The sequence below is a fragment of the Prionailurus bengalensis genome, chromosome X (assembly GCF_016509475.1).
Source record: "Prionailurus bengalensis isolate Pbe53 chromosome X, Fcat_Pben_1.1_paternal_pri, whole genome shotgun sequence".
NCBI classification, from domain to species: domain Eukaryota; kingdom Metazoa; phylum Chordata; class Mammalia; order Carnivora; family Felidae; genus Prionailurus; species Prionailurus bengalensis.
The window spans coordinates 104,088,801-104,101,623 of record NC_057361.1 but is presented as its reverse complement, the minus strand read 5'-3'; positions in this window follow the sequence as shown (position 1 = coordinate 104,101,623).

Below are 12,823 nucleotides of genomic sequence, written 5' to 3'. Positions count from 1 at the left end.
CAAGTTAAGTAGCAAGTGTTGGTGCTGTTCTGGTTCTTGCAGGTGACTCTGTGCTTACACTGAGTAGTAGGGGAGGGAAATGGTGCTGGCTGGTTCCTTTGTTCCTAGAAGAGTCTCTCTGTGAATGCATCCTCTCTGGGATGCACTCTGAAGAGAACAGATAATCTCCTACTCTGTGCTCCAGGTGCTCTTCAGATCCCTGTTTCCATGCTCTATGTCAGGGTGCTACTTGCATGCCTTCTGTCCAAAAGCTGCCTCAATGCCCTCTGGGCTCTATCTCAGCCATGCCTGATGACCTTTAAAACTCCAGGCTTTATGCCCCCTTGTTGTGGAAAGTTTCAAAATTCAGTCCCTCTCGCTTTCTAAGTCAATTGCCATGGGATTTGTTTTCCCCATGTGCTCCACTGTGAGCTAATCTTTCTCTTGCCATTCTCTGGGGCCACAGCTCCCTCCCCACCAAAGTGGCCATGATCAATTTCTTTCCCAAAGCACAGTCTCCACACTTTCTTCCTTTTTCATTGTGGCCTCTTCTCTACATTTAGTTGAGGAGTTTGTTCTGCCAGTCTTTGGGTACATTGTTGTATTCATGAGAGGAGGTGAGCCTAGGGTCCTCCTACTCTGCTACCATCCTCCATCCTGAAATTTGCATTTTTAAATGTTTATTTATTTTGAGAGAGAGAGAGACAGAAACAGAGTACAAGCAGGGGAGCATCAAAGAGAGAGAGAGAGACACAGAATCCAAAGCAGGCTCCAGGCTCCGAGCTGCGAGCATGGAGCCTGATGTGGGGCTCAAACTCATGAACTGAGAGATCATGACCTGAGCTGAAGTCAGATGCCCAACAGACTGAGCCACCCAGGCACCCCTGAAATTTGCACTTTTATAAGCACACACAGCCAATTTCCTGAGGTGTCTCACAGCCTCTCAATTATAGGACATGCAAAGTTATTTCCAAATTTGAAATTCCTAAATAGTCTAGCAACTATTAGTTTAAAAAATAAATATCTCTAACACATGATACTTTAATTTTCTGTAAGAACATCCAGTTCAGTTTTCTTATTGACTTCCAGAAGATGCAAAAGTTTAGGTAAATAAATATCCTCTTTCCTTCTGTAATTATTTTGATTTGATTTATTCAACAAACATTATTGAAGATGTACTGAGTATCAGATATCTAAACTAATATGGATGGGTCCCTCCCCCTAATTTCTGTTGAGTAGTATGCAGATTGGGAAAATATATTCCCTGAAACTAGTAGCATGATCATAAGATATCTTCCTTGTGCCCCTTGAAGCGTGAAATACTGCCATAGGAAGCATGTTGCAGTAGAACCATACAAGCCACCTGGCATCCAACAGTGTCTTTGCATACTTGACCATAACTTACTTAGGGGTAAATGCAAAAAGAGCACAATACCTGCTATAGCATATTAATGTGCATGAGCATTAAAAGTATGCTGAACAATGAAATTAGGAAAGTATATTTTTCTATTACTCTGGTACTTTATTTGTTATGTAACTTACACGTTTGTATAATTAAGAGAAATATGCTTTGCAGAGATTGTCATCAGTTTAAGTGAATTTGTCCTCTTGTCAATCATGAACTTAGTGAAAAACTAAGAATATAATACAATCACCATTCCTTCATCAAAAGTTTCACACCTTTTAAAAAGTTTTATGAAAACAGCTATCATTGGTTTTATCCAAAGGAATTCAGGTCAAAATTACTCTAGGAATGTTGTCAAAGTAAAAGACTGCTTTGTCATTGTTTTTTTTTTCTCTATTCTCATCATTATTGCTTGTAAAGAATTCCTCAGTGAAATATGCAGCTGTTTATTTTTCTGATATAGATGAAGGTATCTCAAACCATCAAGGATTTCTTGTCATGAAATTTTACTTGAATATTTTCTTCCTTCAACAACTAGTTCTCTTAGCTTATTCCAAAATATAAATACTTGTTCAACCACCTTGGTGAACTTATAATGGATTGATATATGTTCAGATCTTGTCATAGCACTCCAGTTCATAACAGTTCTTGAGCTTTGAACTAAAAAGGACACAAATTACAAAATTTGTCTTTGGAAGTCTGTTGAATATAGAGAAAGTTTGTTCACCTTTAAGATTTATTCAAAATGTGATTTTTCCTTTATTATTTCCTTCTGTGTGATGTAAAATTTAATTAAAAGTATACTAAGTATTTGACAACCTTTAATGAAGTAAGGTTCAGTTGTGTAGGTTTACTTTTAGGAGATTAACACTATTTGTCAACTCCCATAATACTTGTCTATATGGTGTTGTCTGTACATATATACAGTTGTGTAAAACATGCACACAGAGTTTATACATGAATATACCTTATAAGAATCTAAATAGAACCTTTTCTTTAGCTCTGATTTGGAAAAGAAAGTGGATAAGTTTTTCATTACACTCATGTTTCCCCCAGAATGTCCAACATGAAATACATTTCTCCCTCCCTCCAAGTCAAACCACATCTTGGGTCAATTACTCCTCCCCCCTCAATTTACTATGGGTATAATACAACTTTACCTATTTTTAACGTGAATGAATACACTTTACTTATAATTTAAGCACGGAAAAAAGGACAAAAGTTGGATGGAAAATTAAATTATTTACCAAGTAGTGTATTTCACAATTGTGAAAATCCATATATACACTGGCCTAACAACTTCAATGTGTTCTTCCCTGGACCTACTACACTACCTAAAATGAGCTGATCATTTGATTAATCTCAAGTTTCTAGTTGCTAAGGTGATATACAGTATACAGAAGTTTGTATACAACTGGATATTCAAAAATGCAGAGTCAAGAATCAGAGAATAATTCCTATAGAAACTGATTCTTGAAGGCAGTTTAACAGGCATATATAAAGAGTAGGCTTTATCAGCCTGATAGACTACAGCTTAGGGGTCCGAGTTTACCACTTAATTATTGTGACTTTACCAGAAAGGATGGCAGGGTATATTCAGTGTGCTGAATCAGAAAAATATGCAGCCAAGAATCCTGTATCCAGCAAGGTTGTCATTCAACATAGAAAGAGAGATAGGGTTTCCCAGACAAATAAATCTAAAGGAAATCATGACCACTAAACCAGCCCTACAAGAAATTTTAAGTGGGACACTTTGAGTGGAGAAAAGACAAAACAATACAAAAAAGACAAAAATCAACAAAGACTAGAAAGGAACATAGAACATCACCAGAAACACCAACTCTACAGGCAACACAATGGCATTAAATTCATATCTTTCAGCACTCACTCTAAATGTCAATGGACTTAAAGCTCCAATCAAGTCATAGGGTATCAGAATAGATAAGAAAACAAGACTCATCTATATGCTGCTTACAAGAGACCCATTTTAGACTTAAAGACACTTGCAGATTGAAAGTAAGGGGATGGAGAACCATATATCATGCTAATGGTCATCAAAAGAAAACTGGAGTAGTCATACTTATATCAGACCAACTAGATTTTAAAAGACTGTAACAAGAAAGGAAGAAGGGAATTATATCATAATTAAGGGGTCTATCCACCAAAAAGATCTAACAATTATAAATATTTATGCCCCCAATGTGAGAGAACCCAAATATATAAATCAATGAATCACAAACATAAAGAAACTCATTGATGATAATACCATAATAGTAGGGGACTTCAACACCTCATTTACAACAATGGACAGATCACCTAAACAGAAAATCAACAAGTAAACAATGGATTTGAATGACACACTGGACCAGATGGTCTTAACAGATATATTCAGAACATTTTATCCTAAAGCAATGGAATTACAAATTCTCAAGGGCACATGGAACATTATCCAGAATACATCACATACTGGGTCATAAATCAGCCCTCAGCATGTACAAAAAGATTGAGATCGTACCGTGCATATTTTCAAAATACAAAGCTATGAAACTTGAAATCAGCCACAAGAAAAATTTGGAAAGGCCACAAATACTTGGAGATTAAAGAACATCTTACTAAAGAATTAACTGGGGGCACCTGGGTGGTCAGTCGGTTAAGCGTCCAACTTTGGCTCAGGTCATGATCTCGGGGTTTGTGAGTTCGAGCCCCGCGTCAGACCCTGTGCTGACAGCTCAGAGCCTGGAACCTGCTTCAGATTCTGTGTCTCCTCCTCTCTCTGCCCCTCTCATGCTCACGCTCTGTCTCTCTCTGTCTCTCAACAATAAATAAACATTTTTTTAAAAAAAAGAATTAATGGGTTGGGGTGCCTCGGTGGCTCAGTCGGTTAAGTGTCCAACTTCGGGTCAGGTGTTGATCTCATGATTTGTGAGTTTAAGCCCTGCATTGGACTGTCAGTGCAGAGCCTGCTTTGGATCTTCTGTCCCCTTCTCTCTCTGTCCCACCCATGCTCCTGCTCTCTCTAAAAAATAAATAAACATTAAACAATTTAAAAATTTAAAAAATAATGAATAGGTTAACCAACTTATTAAAGAGGAAATTAAAAAGTACATGGAAGCCAAAGAAAATGATAACATGACAGCCCAAAACTTCTGGGATGCAACAAAGGTGGTAATAAGAAGGAAGTATATCAGGCCTTCCTAAAGAAGGAAGAAAGGTCTCAAATGCACAACCTAACCTTACACCTAAAAGAAGTAAAAAAACAACAGCAAATAAAACTCCAAACCATCATAAGAAGGGAAATAATAAATATTAGAGCAGAAATAAATTATATGGAAATAAAAAAATCAGTAGAACAGATAAATGAAACCAGGAGCTGGTTCTTTGAAAGAATTAACAAAGCTGATAAATCCCTAGCTAGACTGACCAAAAAGAAAAAGGAAAGGATCCAAATAAATAAAATCACAAGTGAAAGAGGAGAGATCACAGCCAACACTGCAGAAATATAAACAATAATAAGAGAATATTATGAGCAATTATATGCCAACAAATTGTCCAATGTGGAAGAAATGGACAAATTCTTAGAAACATATAAACTACCAAAACTGAAACAGAAAGAAATAGAAAAATTGGATAGACCCATAAACAGTAAAGAAATTGAATCATTAATTAAAAATCTCCTAACAAACATGAGTTCAGGACAGGATGGCTTTCCAGGGAAATTCTATCAAACATTTAAAGAAGAGTTAACAACTATTCTATTGGAGGTGTTCCAAAAAATAGAATTGGAAGGAAAACGTTCAAACTCTTTCTACAACGCCAGCATTACCTTGATTCCATAACCAGACAAAGACCCCACTAAAAAGGAGAAGTAGAGATCAATTTTCCTGATGAACATGGATGCAAAAATTCTCAACAGGATATTGGTAAACCAGATCCAACAATACATTAAAAGAATCATTCACCACGATCAAGTAGGATTTATTCCTGGGATGCAGTGATGGTTCAATATGTGCAAATCAATCAATGTGATATTTCATATTAATAAAAGAAAGGATAAGAAACACATGATCCTCTCAATAGATGCAAAGAAAGCATTTGACAAAATACAGCTTCCCTTTCTTGATTAAAAACCCTTGAGAAGGTAGGGATAGAAGGATAATTCCTCAAATCATAAAGCCATATATGAAAGACCCACAGCTAGTATCATCTTCAATGGGGAAAAACTGAGAGCTTTCCCCATAAGGTTAGAAACACACAGGGATATCCACTCTCACCACTCTTATTCAGCATAGTGTTGGAAGTACTAGACTCAGCTCAAACATAAAGAAATAAAAGGCATCCAAATCAGCAAAGAGGAAGTCAAACTTTCTCCCTTCATAGACTACATGATACTCTATGTGGAAAACCCAAAAAGACTGCACCAAGAAATTGCTATAACTGATACATGAATTCAGCAAAGTCACAGAATATAAAATCACTGTACCAAAATTGGTTTCATTTCTGTACACCAATAATGAAGCAGCAGAAAGAGAAGTCAAGGAATCGATCCCATTTACAATTGAACCAAAAACCATAAAATACCTAGAAATAAACCTAAGAGGTAAAAAATCTATACACTGAAAACTATAGAAAGCTTATGAAATAAAATGAAGAAGACACAAAAAATGGAAAAAGATTCCATGCTCCTGGAGAGGAAGAACAAATATTGTTAAAATGTTGATACTACCCAAAGCAATCTACATGTTCAATGCAATCCTTATCAAAATAACACCAGCATTCTTCACAGAGCTAGAACAAACAATCCCAAAATTTGTATGGAACCAGAAAAGACCCCTAATAGCCAAAGGAATCCTGAAAAAGCAAATGAAAGCTGGAGGCATGACAATTCCAGACTTCAAGATATATTACAAAGATGTAATCATCATGACAGTATGGTACTGGCACAAAATCAGAAACATGGATACAGGATAGAGAACGCAGAAATGGACCCACAGACTTATAGCTAACTAATCTTTGACAAAGCAGGAAAGAATACCCAATGGAAAAAACACAGTCTATTCAGCAAATGGTGTTGGGAACTCTGGACAGTGACATGCAGAAGAATGAACTTGGACCACTTTCTTACACCATACACAAAATAAACTTAAAATGGATGAAAGACCGAAATGTAAGACAGGAAGCCATCAAAGTGCTAGAGGAGAAAACAGGCAACCTCTTTGACCTCAGCCGCAGCAACTTCTTTCTTGACATGTCTCTGGAGGCAAGGGAAACAAAAGCAAAAATGAACTATTGGGACCTCATGAAGGTAAAAACCTTCTGTGCAGTGAAGGAAACAATCAACAAAACTAAAAGGCAACCGACAGAATGGGAGAAGATATTTGCAAATGACATATCAGATAAAGGGTTAGTATCCAAAATCTATAAAGAACTTATCAAACTCAACACCCAAAAAGCAAATAATCCAGTGAAGAAATGGCAAAATACATGAGTAGACACTTTTCCAAAGAAGGGATCCAGATGGCAAAAAGATACATGAAAAATTTTCAACATCACTTGTCATCAGGAAAATACACATCAAAACCACAATGAAATACCACCTCACACTTGTCATAATGGCTAAAATTAACAACTCAGGCAACAGCAGATGTTGGCAAGGGTGAGAAGAAAGAGGAACCTTTTTGCACTGCCGATGGGAATGCAAATGGTACAGCCACTCTGGAAAACAGTATGGAAGTTCCTGAAAAAATTAAAAATAGAACTACCCTATGACCCAGCAACAGTGCTACTAGGAATCGATCCAAAGGATACAGGAGCGCAGTTTCGAAGGGGCACATACACGCCAATGTTTATAGCAGCACTATCGACAATAGCAAAGTATGGAAAGAGCCCAAATGTCCATCAACTGATGAATGGATAAAGAAGATGTTGTGTATATATGCAATGGAATATTACTCAGTGATCAAAAAGAATGAAATCTTGCGATTTGCAACAACATGGATGGAATTAGAATGTATTGTGCTCAGTGAAATAAGTCAGTCAGAGAAAGACAAATATCATATGATTTCACTTATATGTAGAATTTAATATATAAAACAATGAACATAAGGGAAGGGAAGCAAAAATAATATAAAAACAGAGAGGGAGGTAAACCATAAGAGACTCTTAAATACATATAGCAAACTGAGGGTTACTTGAGGGAGTGTTGGGTGGGGGGATGGGCTAAATGGACAAGGGGCATAAAGGAAAACAGTTGTTGGGATTAGCACTGGGTGTTATATGTAAGTGATGAATCACTAAATTCTATTCCTGAAAAAGAAAATAATTGTGACCTTAGGCAACAAGTCATTTCATCTTTCTGAGCTTCAGTCTCTTTATGAGTAAAACTATGACACTGGTATTTGCCTTACAAGTGTTGTAAGAATAAAATGAACTAATTTGTATATAAAATGTGTAGTATAGAATCTTGTATATCATGAGAACTTAATCATTGGTTTACACATTGGGTGGGCCAATAGTAATTTTTCATGACTTTTGCACTAGTGTTCAGTTCAGTTCAGTCCCCTGAACACTAAGTACCTACAAAGTATAAGACCCTGTGCTAAAAGACTCTGGTAGTACAAAGATAAATTAGATATGATTGTTGCCAAAGATCTCACTGTCTATAATAATATAGATACATAAACAGGCAATTCTGATAGAGAAAGATACATGCAATGGCAGTGATATACTCATTGTATGGCAGTAGAGCAGAAAGGGTAGTTTGAGGGAGGTAAAGGAAGACTTCTGAGTGGAAGGAAAACACCTGAACTGAATCTTAACTTCTTAAACTCTGGAATGTAATGATACTAACATGGAACTTTGAATTAACTAATCCTAAGGGAATGCAGTCTACCGGATAAGCACACTGTCTCTGAAGTCAGAATATCTGGATTCAGCTCCACCGCTTACTAGTTATATGACCCAGGGCAGGTTACTGAACTTCTCTATCCCTCATTTCTCTGTCAGTAAAATGGAGATAACAAGAGTACCAAACTCATAGGGTTGTATTGCAAGTGCTTATAAAACAGCTTGATAAATAGTAAACATCATATAAGTGTTATTTTAGCTGTTCCTATTATAGAATATTTAAAGCAGAAATAGGAACAAAAATGAAATCATTCACATCTATATACACCTTGCCTGACAAAAAAGTAGTTTCAAATTTGCCTATTATATTAGCTTGTAATTGTGCATTGTTTGCTAGTGATAGGGGATGTCAGAAATCAGGACAAAGTTGCATATTGTAGCTGACTCTAAAGCCTAGAAAACATTTTTTTAAATGAGAAATAACATTGTTAAAGAAGTGAGCTAAAAAAAATCTATTCTTATATATGTATCCAAACCACTGATTGTAACTTCACCTCATTATAAAAACTAAATTTCATAATTGAACATGTAATTGTAGGTAGATATGTACTTTTTTAACCAGTGATTTTCAAATTGCCCTCAGGTTCTTTGGCAATGTTTCAGGAGTACTACAACAAGGAAGTATTTTCTGCCATCTACTGAAGATTTGAACTGCTCATTCATTGCTTTAACTAAAATGATAAATAAGGGCTCTATTTTAAAAATCTACTGGGAGATCTATTTAAAAACTAAAAAAATACTTTCATGGCTTAAAACATTTGATAATTACTTTTTAAAACTTTCAGGTATCACTTTTATTACCCTAAACCTTGCTATTTATTGCATCACTCTAATAAACTTACCAAGTGACTTATGCTAACAGAAAGATGATGTCATTTGTAAACTATTCTTTACTGAAGAAAAACCATGAGATGAACTTTCTATCAAGACTTATATGAAATTAAGTAATTACTACTTTATTAAACATAGACATTCTTCTCAAAGGCCACACAGCAAAAAGAAATAGACTTTTATTTTCAAGATTCAGACTCTTAGAGCAGTCTGCCTTTTTTGGTAATGGACAATGTTTAAATATGCTATTCTTAACCATCCAAAACTCTACACATGTTATAATGTATCATGAAATAAAATACATAAAAAGGTGATCCACAGAGTGTTTTAGTTATCTATTGCTGTGTATCAAATTATCTCCAAACTAAGCAGTTTAATAAGGCACATATTTATTACCTTACATACTTTCTGAGAGTCAGGAATCTATGAGTGGCTTAGCTGGGTGGTTCTGGCTCAGAGTCTTTCATGAGATTATAGTTAGAATATTTTCCGGGTCTACAGTCATCTGAATGCTGGAGAATATACTTCCAACCTCACTACATGATTGGTGAGAGGCCCTCTGTTCTTTGGCAGCTGTTGGCCAAGGCAATGATTAATTAATTAATTAATCAATTCTACAACTCATGAACCTCCCCATAGCACTCTTCACAATATAACAGAGCTCCAAAAGAACAGGGGAGGAAGGGAGCAATAATACCAAAAAAATGGGGTCATCTTGGAAGTGATTGCCACACCATGTCTCAGAAATCACATGTGGACTACTAGACCTACAAAAAGGTCTCATAAAACATCTCATATGTCTTCTTTCTTTAAGGTAAATGATTTTAAAATTTTTGAACCTAGGATTGTTTATTCTCTCCTTGACTTCTTTGGGATTATACCCTCAAAATTATCCTTAGTAACCGACTCTAGTGTTTTATCCCCCTGATGGTCAAGAAAATCTTATATTGAGTTTCAATTTCATCTGCATTAACTGGAAAGCATTTTCTGCTCTGGAAAAGTTCATATTGACTAATAAAATGTGCTCAATTATATATCTACTTTAGTTCAAATCTTACAGTGTATATCATTTTGAATTTTTTATGCAATTAGGAAACAAAACAACTAAGTGAATGGACCAAAGTATAATAACTAGTTTCTTTGAGAGTGCACCTGATGCTTTCTATTTCTAGTTTAGTGGCACAGTTGGGGAAAGTAAATTTTTTATTAATATTCCACTGTCTATTTGAGTCAACTCAGAATCTCTTTATCAATGCTATCATTAAACATTTATTTATACACAAAACATTTTTAGATTAAAAAACTGCACATCATCTTCATTATTCTCACTGAGTTTAAGTTGAAGATGCTTCATGGTCTTAGAAAGTTCAGTTCATCAACACAAGTAGAACAGTACAACCTCTAAGTGCCATTGGAGCACTTTTTTATTTAAGGCTTATAATTTATAGGCTTTGGAAGAGAGCATTGTAGCAACCAGGTTGGCCTGCTGCTAATAGCATGTGGGCAATTTATAGCAAAGAAATGAAAATCAATGATAAGTTCAAATCACAACCATTAGCTATTAACATTTTCTATTGTAGATGAATATCTCTGGGCTTTGCATGGCTCATTTATTTCCAGTATTCCCTGTCCTCTCATCATGGGGTCTGTTTTATATTGTCTGTTTTCTTAGTCCTCAAGTACAGAACTCTTCTGAGGTAGGGGTTGCGGCAGATAAACACATTATTGAAATTATTCACTCCATAAAGCAATCAAATGACAAATCTAGTTTATAATATATGTTTTATGCTGAGAGTTTACTTAAGTTTCTTTTAAAGCATTACATTATACCATATATTCAGGTACACTCCAGGTCAATGTATTGCTTGGTGTACATAATGATGTGTGAGAGCATATTCCTTTATTATGATGAGATGTCCCTGACACTAGACATTATAAATGGATTTACCATCTGAAATTGACCAGTGTGATAACGAAATTGAGGTTATGAGTGAGCATTTTTAAAGGAGGGTTAAATAAATTCTTTTTACCCTTGTTGAAAAACAGTTTAAATATTAGTGTAATTCTGTGTGTTTGAAGTTAAGCAACCATAATGGAATTGCTGATTTAAAATCTTGCAATGGGTCATAGATCATTGTTTTAACAACGATTACTATACAAGACAGTAGAGCTAGACCAATAGAAGTGAAAGGAGACTAGGTAACTTGTAAAAGAACCAGATATATAGACATACAGCTTCTTGATTATGTTTGTCAGCAAACACATACATACATACACACAAAAAACCCCACAGACTCTTATTTTTAAAAACTACAAGATAATTAAATGTAAAGTCAAATTCTGTAGTGCATACATATATATGAGTATAACTCATGCATTTTCATTGGTCTGGAGAAAAGTTTCCTTGAATAAAAATAAATCAACGTTAATTATTACCACTTATTGGGGCTTTCAGACTATCATCTTCATTCTAATATCCAGATAATATGAAGCCTTAGAGACAATATAGTGCATGTCTTTTCTTCTTGCTTTAGTTATAAAAGAAATTTGATGTGTGGACAAATACAGGAGCATTTGCCAAATTAATGGCCCAATACAGAACATTTAGGGACTAATTCATAGCAGTAGAACTCCCTGCAGAATAAATCACAATAAATCTTTTTAATGTATGTCAAGAAGGCATGTAATAACTTTGGTAAATACAAAATAAGATATGTAGATACATTTTCATTAAAGTTTTATTTATTATTTATTTTTGAGAAAGAGAGAGTGAGATCAAGGGAGGGGTAGAGAGAGAGGGAGAATCTCAAGCAGCTTCCACACTGTCATTGCAGAGCCTGATGTGGGGCTCAAACTCATGAAACTGTGAGATCATGACCTGAGCACAAATCAGGAGTCTTATGCTTAACTGACAAGCCACCCAGGCACCCCGATACATAGATACATTGTAAAGCATAATGTTACACAAACATCTGGTTTCATGCATATCATGAAAAAATGAGACACTGGGGAGACTCATTGTAAATCAGGTGGTACCTTAAGGAATTAATAAAAACCCCATAAAAGAAGAGACATTCTGACTTTCCTCCTTGTTGTGAGGCAAAGTTAGCCAATGATTGATTCACGCACTCATGGAAGAAGATACAATAGTGTTATCTATTCTATTATCTCCCTAACATTTGAGAATATTCAAGATATAAACTTCACCATGCAGAAAACAACTGAATACTGATAACATCTTTTTCATTAATCCCTTTCTGCCTCCTCAGAGAAAGCTTTCATATATTTCAATAGGTCCAGAAATTAAGAATTTCCTTTGTAAAACTATTCCTCCTCCACTGTACAATAAATCACACCAGCATGCCCTCTTTTTCCAAATAGTTGCCTAATTAAAGACTTGTGGGTCATCTTGGGGTTATCCATCTTTCTTACCTCTCACTTCATCATCAATCACAGAAACTTATTCATTCCTTTTCCTAATAATAATAGCAGGCTATTGATTTACCTCTTAGATTTCCCCACTATTTTTTTAATGTGGACATACATTCTTGTACCAATTGTGGCATTATTAATGTTGTTTTCTAGATCTTTTGCTTTTCTGACCTTACATTCCTTCTGATCCACTCCTATGACTTTTGCTAACATTTATATGCTAATAACTTCAAAATCTATATATCCAGGTGAGATCTCTGTCCTGAATTCTAT